Source organism: Artemia sp. Qi Xiang Cuo, chromosome 17 (genome assembly GCF_049724085.1).
Source record: "Artemia sp. Qi Xiang Cuo chromosome 17, ASM4972408v1, whole genome shotgun sequence".
Taxonomy (NCBI): Eukaryota; Metazoa; Arthropoda; class Branchiopoda; order Anostraca; family Artemiidae; genus Artemia; species Artemia sp. Qi Xiang Cuo.
The window spans coordinates 34,127,502-34,136,443 of record NC_142810.1 but is presented as its reverse complement, the minus strand read 5'-3'; positions in this window follow the sequence as shown (position 1 = coordinate 34,136,443).

Sequence of the window (8,942 nt, the reverse complement as noted above, 5' to 3'; positions counted from 1 at the left end):
AAACACTAAATATCGTCATATCCTTCTCACCTAACCACGGTTATCAGACCAAGTGATTAGTCATTAGTTTTAATAAATTTCTCAACCCCCAAGACATTTTTTTGCAAATAAAGATTGCTGACTATTTTGGCGCAATACTATTTTCACATTGTCTAGATATGATTTTTTGGATCTTAATTGCCTTTACAACAAGGGCGGATCCAGGATTTTGTTTTTTTTTGGGGGGGGGGGCAAAAAAGGTTTATCCTAAAAACTTGCGTTAGGAGCAAGTTTGATTAGCGCAAACTTGCGTTAGTTAAGTAAATGACACGACTTTACACGCCGTTCGGGGGCGGCGCCCTCTGGATCCGCCGCTGATTTTCAAATGCCTTTTAGCTACATGTGGTTTTGACTACATCTGTAAACACTAGATTAATGTAAAAAAATCGGCTCCCCTTGAAGTTGAGAATATGGTTTTGTGTAATCTTCACAGTTGCTTTTCTTTTTTTTATTTCTATATACTTTTGCTTTACCCGACATACTTTTTTCATTATCTTTTCCAAAAATTTTCACTGCTTTGCTACCCATCAAAAACCTACCCAACATAAAATGATAGCCTATTGTTATATGAAGTGTAACTAAATAAAAATAAAAGGTTTTTTTTCAACTGAAGGTGAAAAAGCCACTTTAAAATATAAAACAACCTGAAAGTGTTCAGTATATATAGAGGACTTTCCCTTCTTCAACTCCTTGCTTTCTAAGCTAAAGTTTTTAAGTGCTTTAAAAAAGCTTCTTTTTCCAATTCAATGGCCCTAGTGTTTCAGCAAATATTCTGAAAGAATTTGGGCCAAAAGTCAAACTTTAGAGTAAAGAGTGAGGAGTTGAGGAGAGGATAGCCCCTATTCAAATAAGGAATAAGAAATTTCAAATTTCAAATAAGAAATTCAAATTTCTGTTCGTTTTGATTTTTAAAGTTGCTTCTTACTTTCAGTTGAAAAACTTGTTTTTTCTTTTAATTTAATTGCTGATTGTTCCTAAAATTATGCCCAGCCCTAACCAGGATATGATGTGGGGTACCGGCCCCTTAAACCACTAGTTTCTTGGTGTTAAATACCATGATATTTTTTGTTTATACGGAATAATTTCTGTTCGTTTTAAGTTTCAATGTCATTCATTAGTTTCAGTTGAAAACTCAGGAAACTGTTTAAGGGCATGTTTAAAACCTTATATTTATGCCTAGTCAGTTTTATAAATTTGATTTGATAGCACATTCCCATAAAGTGCACTTTCTGTTTTTCCACCCATTTTTTAAAATGAAAAATATGCCTTATCAATGAAATCTTTTAGAAATAATTTATTTTAGTTACAAAAGGTTTTTAACCCAATTAATTTCCTTTAAAATGAGCTATTGAACAACCCTTTACGATGTTCCAGTGCCAAGCTATCTGTGGAAAAGAAAAAAAGAAAAGAGAAAAAAATATCCCGTTTGGGGAGAATAACGTGGTTAAAATCAATTTTCTTGATTTTCAAGCCAATATATTTCCCTTGCTGTTCTAGCCAAGGGACAGAAAGTTTCCTATACAGGGGTTTCGGACAAGGCGGTTCTAATGGTGCACTTTTTGTTTTGATCTGACTCCTTTTTTAAGAACTATGGGTTTTTATATTTCTTAACATTGGACGTGATCGTCTCTTACTAGGTTGCTAGCTACCGCTGCAACCCGGATAACCCCACTAATTTTCTTTAAAATGAGCCATTGAACAAATCTCTACGATGTTCCAGTGCCAAGCTATGTGTTGAATTACTAACCTATACTATAACTAAGTGGCGTATAAAATTTAGTATAGGCAAGAGGTCGTTCTTTATTATAAATAATAAACTGATTACACACAGGAAAAAGCCTACGGCTTTTTCTTCTTTTAAATAGTAAGAGACGAGTCTCAAATAATCAAGTAGCTAGCTAATTCCAAAGGTATGCAATTTTTTGTTATTCCAATGATGGTTTTTATTGTAACTAGGTTTCAGCCATCTCTACAGCCATGATACTATTGGGAATTACATAATCCCTATTTGTGTTTCAGTTAACATGGGCAAGGTTTCGTTCTTTATTGTAAAACTCAAACAATCAAGTAGCTAACTAAGTCCAATGTATGGAATGGTTTGTTATTTCAGTGATCGTCTTTTAATTTAAAAACATGCGTAAAATGTTTCTCAATTTACAAAGATCAGCCTGCATTTTTGCCATCTTCTTGTATTTCTGAATGTAATTTTTCCCTTTGTCCTTATGCGTTCTTCGGTTCAACCTCGCAGAGAATTTAATTTTTTCATTATAGCTTTTGTCACCCCAGTATCTACCCATTATTCTGGTAGCAGCTTTTTTCTTATGTTTATTTCGGTAATCTTTATCATTATCATACCGTTTCTTGCTCTTTTGTCTAGCCTGCTCAATTGTTGCTTCTCTGTAATCTTCATCATTACCATACCGTTCCTTGATCTTTTGTTTGGCTGTTTCAATTTTTGCATGTCTATAATCTTCATCATTGTGATAACACATCTTGCTGTTTTGTTTTGCTCTCTCAATTATTACTTCTCGATACGCCTGGTCGGTTGAATACCTTTGTTTTGCTCTCTCAATTATTACTTCTCGATACGCCTGGTCGGTTGAATACCTTTGTTTTGCTCTCTCAATTTTTACTTCTCGATGCGCCTGGTCGGTTGAATACCTTTGCTTTTCTTTTTTCAAGATACTATCTCTGTTGTTTGTGTAGTACTGTTTTTTCAAATTGCGTATAGCTTGCATCGATCTAACCATTATTCTAATCAAGACTGAGAGTCACGGCCTCTGATTCTCATAATTATGACGTCACGGCGTAATGATTTTATTGACGTCATGGCGCAATGGTATTATTTCATGACGTCATCAGAAACAACAATATAATTTCGTGTTTTTCTATTCACGTCATAGCTCTAATATAAAACTATGACGACATTCATTATTTATCTAGTAGGGTTTCAGACAAGGTAGTTCTAATGATGTACTTTTGTTTTGATCTTACTCTATTTTTAGGAGTTTTTTTATATTTCTTAGCATTGGACTGATCGTCTCTTACTAGGTTGCTAGCCACTGCTGCAACCCAAATTCACATATATATATTTATTTATGAGAGGCAGCCTGGCTGAGTGGTGCAAGCCACTGGTGTTAGCCACCAGTCTCTTCGAAGGCGTGGGTTCAAATCTTACCGCTGGTATACGATTATGTTTGAAAAACTGCAGTGTGAAAAGACATCAAAAATGCAGTTTTTTGTGGAAAAATTTATTCTCTTTTAGAAATAATTTATTTTAGTTACTATAGATTTTTAACCCAATTAATTTCCTTTAAGATGAGCTATTGAACAACCCTCTACGATGTTCCAGTGCCAAGCTATCTGTGGAAAAGAAAAAAAAAGAAAAAAATATCCCGTTTGGGGAGAACAACGTGGATAAAGTCAATTTTCTTGATTTTCAAGCCAATATATTTCCCTTGCTGTTCAAGCCAAGGGACAGAAAGTTTCCTATACAGGGTTTCGGACAAGGCGGTTCTAATGGTGTACTTTTTGTTTTGATCTGACTCCTTTTTTAGGAACTATGGGTTTTTATATTTCTTAACATTGGACGTGATCGTCTCTTACTAGGTTGCTAGCTACCGCTGCAACCCGAAAAGATGAAAAAAATTTTTCTTCCAGGAGACAAAAAGTAAAACTAATTATAAAATTTTCATGTATTTTTGTTGTTTAAATTAAGAAATTACTATTACTGATCATGCATCATAGATACTTTTGCAGTTTACATAATAATTTTAGCGATTAAGCAAAAAAAGAAAATTTTGGTTCCAGTAGTTTCGGTTACTATCGAGACAAGTAGCTATTATTATTATAGTTTTCATTACCATGAACTGTTTGATTGCTTCAAAATTCAAATATCTTTGAAAAGACTGCTGCATGAAAATACATCAAAAATGCAATTTTTTTGACAAAATTGATTCTACTTTAAAAAGTATTTTATTTTTAATTACAAAAGGCACTAGATGTTGCAATTTCCTTTAAAATGAGCTATTATACAGCTCTCTATGATTTTCGAGTGCCCAGCTAGCTAAGAGGGAAAATCAAGCGGAAAGAAAAAAATATCCCGTTTGTGGAGAATAACGTGTTAAAAGTCAATTTGCTTGATTTTCAAGCCAATAAATTTTCTTCGTTATTCAAGCCAAAGGGCGGTAAGTTTCCTTTATAGAGGTTTCGGACAAGGCGGTTCTAATGGTGTACTTTTTGTTTGGATCTGACTCTTTTTTTTGGAGTTGGGGGGTTTTATATTTCTTTACATTGGAGGTGATTGTCTCTTACTAGGTTGCTAGCTACCGCTGCAACCCGGATAATATTCATCATTATCATACCGTTCCTTGATCTTTTGTTTGGCTGTCTCAATTTTTGCATGTCTATAATCTTCATCATTGTGATAACACATCTTGCTGTTTTGTTTTGCTCTCTCAATTTTTACTTCTCGATACGCCTGGTCGGTTGAATACTTTTGTATTTCTCTTTTCAAGATACTATCTCTGTTGTCTGTGTAGTACTGTTTTTTTAACTTGCGTGCAGCTTGCTTTGATCTAACCATTATGTAATTAACGAATGAGACCATTTACATCTTTGCCGTTCTTAAGTAGTAATTTTCCAGTGCCCAGCTAGCTGAGGAGAAAGATCAAGCGGAAAGAAAAAAATATCCCGTTTGTGGAGAATAACGTGGTTAAAGTCAATTTTCTTGATTTTCAAGCCAATATATTTTCTTTGTTATTCAAGCCAAAGGGCGGAAAGTTTCCTTTATAGGGCTTTCGGACAAGGCGGTTCTAATGGTGTAATTTTTGTTTTGATCTGACTCTTATCTTAGGAGTTGGAAGGTTTTATATTTCTTAACATTGGAAGTGATCGTCTCTTACTAGGTTGCTAGCTACCGCTGCAACCCGGAAAATGTGTTGTCGAACATTTTCCATTGCATCTATAAACTGTTCTGCAGTTGCCAATCCATACCTTGGAAGCTTTTCATTAAACTGACAACATTGCTTTTGGATATTACTATGAAGCTTTGCCAAAGCATTTCTAGCCGACTTTTCAACAGCATCCGCTCTTTCAAAGAGAATTTTAATATCTAATTTTGAATACTTTTCGTGATCCTGGTAAAACATGCGTAAAATGTTTCTCAATTTACCAAGATCAGCCTGCATTTTTGCCATCTTCTTGTGTTTTTGAATGCAATTTTTCCCTTTGTTCTTATGCGTTCTTCGGTACAACCTCGCAGAGAATTTAATTTTTTCATTATAGCTTTTGTCACCCCAGTATCTACCCATTATTCTTGTAGCAATTTTTTTCTTATGTTCGTTTCGATAATCTTTATTATTATCATACCGTTCCTTGCTCTTTTGTTTGGCTGTCACAATTTTCCCTTCTCGATACCCCTCATCCGTAAGATACCTCTGTTTTGCTCTGTCATATTTCATTTTTATAAATCCTGGATCACAAGACATCTTAGTAGCAATCCTTACGCGTTCTCTAGCTTTATTGCGTTCGGTGGCATTTTTATCTCTTTTAGATAGACTTTTCTTATATTTCAGAATGTTAGCTTTATTTTTGGTGTAGTAAAGTTTTCTATTAGTAGAAATTTGGATTGCTCTATTTTGATATTTTTTTGGTTATTCTTTCTTTTTTTCCTTTCAAGCGAGACCATATTTTTTCAAGGTTTAAAATTGTTAAGTACACAATACCCCGCGTCGAGTAACTAAAACCTAGCATAAAAAAAACTAATTTTAAAATTTTCAGGTATTTATCTTGTTTGAATTACAAAATTAGTATTATTGGTTAGACACCATAAATATTTATTGCAGTTTACATAATAAGTTTAGCGATTCTGAACTGAAAACTAAAATAATTGGAATTATAAGACAATAATATGGAGATACGTACTTTACGTTTTACAAACCAAAAAGAGTTTGGTTCCCAGGATACAATAATAACTTTGAACTGAGATGAAAAAAAATTTTCTTCCAGGAGACAAAAAGCAAAACTAATTTTAGAATTTTCATGTATTTTTGTTGTTTAAATTGAAAAATTACTATTACTGATTTGGCATCATAAATATTTTTGCAGTTTACGTAATAATTTTAGCGATTAAGCCAAAAAAGAAAATTTTGGTTCCAGGAGTTTCGGTTACTATTGAGACAAGTAGCTATTATTACTATAGAGTTCATTACCATGAACTGTTTGATTGCTTCAAAATTCAAATATCTTTGAAAAGACTGCAGCATGAAAATATATCAAAAATGCAGTCTTTTGAAAAAATTGATTCTATTTTAAAAAATATTTTATTTTTAATTAGAAAAGACACTAAATGTAGTTATTACCTTTAAAATGAGCCATTATATAGCTCTCTATGATTTTTCAGTGCCCTGCTAGCTGAGGAGAAAAATCAAGCGGAAAGAAAAAAATATCCCGTTTGTGGAGAATAACGTGATTAAAGTCAATTTTCTTGATTTTCAAGCCAATACATTTTCTTTGTTATTCAAGCCAAAAGGGGGTAAGTTTCCTGTTTAGGGGTTTCGGACAAGGCGGTTCCAATGGTGTACTTTTTGTTTTGATCTGACTCTTTTTTTAGGAGTTGGGGGGTTTTATATTTCTTAACATTGGAGGTGATCGTCTCTTACTAGGTTGCTAGCTACCGCTGCAACCCGGATTTACTGTAATACACACAGGAAAAAGCCTACGGCTTTTTCTTCTTTTAAATAGTAAGAGACGAGTCTCAAATAATCAAGTAGCTAGCTAATTCCAAAGGTATGCAATTTTTTGTTATTCCAATTATCGTTTTTTATTCTAACTAGGTTTCAGCCATCTCTACAGCCATGATACTATTAGTAATTACATAATCCCTATTTATGTTTCAGTTAACATGGGCAAGGTGTCGTTCTTTATTGTAAACTAATTTTTAAATTTTCAGGTATTTTTCTAGTCTAAATTAAAAGATTAAAACTACTGTTCAGACACCATAAATATTTTTGCAGTTTATAACTTTAGCGATTCTGAACTAAAAACGAAAACAGAATAAAAATTAATTTTTTCAATTTTTACGTCACGTCGCTCATTAATTCATATATGGTTATTAGTACAAAATAGGTTTTAGATATTAGGTCATGTCACTTATTACGTCATATATGGTTATTAGTAGATAATCAATAAAATATTCGTTCTTTATTATAATTAAATAAAAAAAACAATTTTTTTTAACTGAAAGTAAGGAACGACTTAAACACTTAACCCGAACAGAACGGAGTCCGTATATGCAGGGGGCGGGCCCCTCCTCACCGCCGCGCTCTTTACGCTAAAGTTTTTTTATTGTTTAAAAAAATAGAGTTGTGAGAAAGTCAAACTTTAGCGTAAAGAGCGAGGCGTTGAGGAGGGGACAGCCCCTTCATATACGGAATAATTTCTGTTCGTTTTAAGTTTTAACGTCGTTCCTTACTTTCAGTTAAAAGAACTTGTTTTTTTTATTTAATTTTTGAACGTTTTTGAATTAATGCAGGTTTTGATTTTGGCTCACCGTACATGAATAATTAAAACAAAATTTGCATATTATATTTGGTTAAATGGCTTTCTCGAAACTTGTTTAATTTCATTTACGAACGTTTTTATTAGTAATAAATATACGTAACTTAGAATTAACTTACGTAACGAACTACTATATTCATAAAATTTTAACACGTATATTAAGGGGTTCGCCCCCTAGTCAATACCCTGCTCTCTAAACTATAGTTCGAATTTTTTTTCCAGTTCTTTAAAAATGACCTCTTAATCACAATCAGTTGATCAGTTGAAAAACTTGTTTTTTTTTATTTAATTCCTGATCTTTTTCTTTAATAATGCTGGGAAATCCGGCACCCCCTTCATAGCCATGCCCCTTCCCCCATGAAAACTTCCTTCATGGAAAGATCCATCCATATAGCCCCCGACCCTCTCCTTCCCCCGCCAACCAGAAAAAATCTCCTCTGAAAAAGTCTGTATACTTCCCAATAACCAATACTATATTTTAACATTGAGTAAAGTTCATAACTTTCAGCCCTCCCCCTGGGGACTTTGGGGGATCAAGTCATCCTAAAAGACATTTTTATCATATTTTCGACCATGTTGAACAAAATGGCTATCTCAAAATTTTGATCGGGTGACTTTGGGAAAAAAATGAGCGTGGGAGGGGGCCTAGTTGCCCTCCATTTTTTTTGGTCACTTAAAAAGGGCACTAGAACTTTCAATTTCCGTTCCAATGAGCCCTCCCACGATATTATAGGACAACTGGGTCAATACTAACACCCCAGGGGAAAAAAAAAAAAAAAAAAAAAAAAAAAAACAAATAAACAGGCATCCGGGATCTTTCTTAGGGGAAAAAATGGAAAATTACACATTTTTGTATATAGGTGCTTGAAACCATTAAAGTAGGGTTATCTGATACGCTGAATATTATGGTGTGATTTTCATTAAGGTTCTATAACTTTTAGGGGGTTTTTCCCCCTTTTTTCGAAAATCAGATAAATTTTCTCAGTCACTTAACTTTTTATGGGTAATATTGAACTTGATGAAAATTATATATTTGAAATCAGAATTAAAATCTGATTCTTTTGATGTATCTATTGGTATCAAAATCCCGTTTTTTAGAGTTTCGGTTACCATTGAGCCGGGTCGCTCCTTACTTACAGTTCGTTACCACGAACTGTTTGATTTGGATATTACTATGAAGCTTTGCCAAAGAATTTCTAGCCGACTTTTCAACAGCATCCGCTCTTTCAAAGAGAATTTTAATCTGTAATTTTGAATATTTTTCGTGATCCCGATAAAACATGCGTAAAATGTTTCTCAATTTACAAAGATCAGCCTGCATTTTTGCCATCTTCTTGTATTTC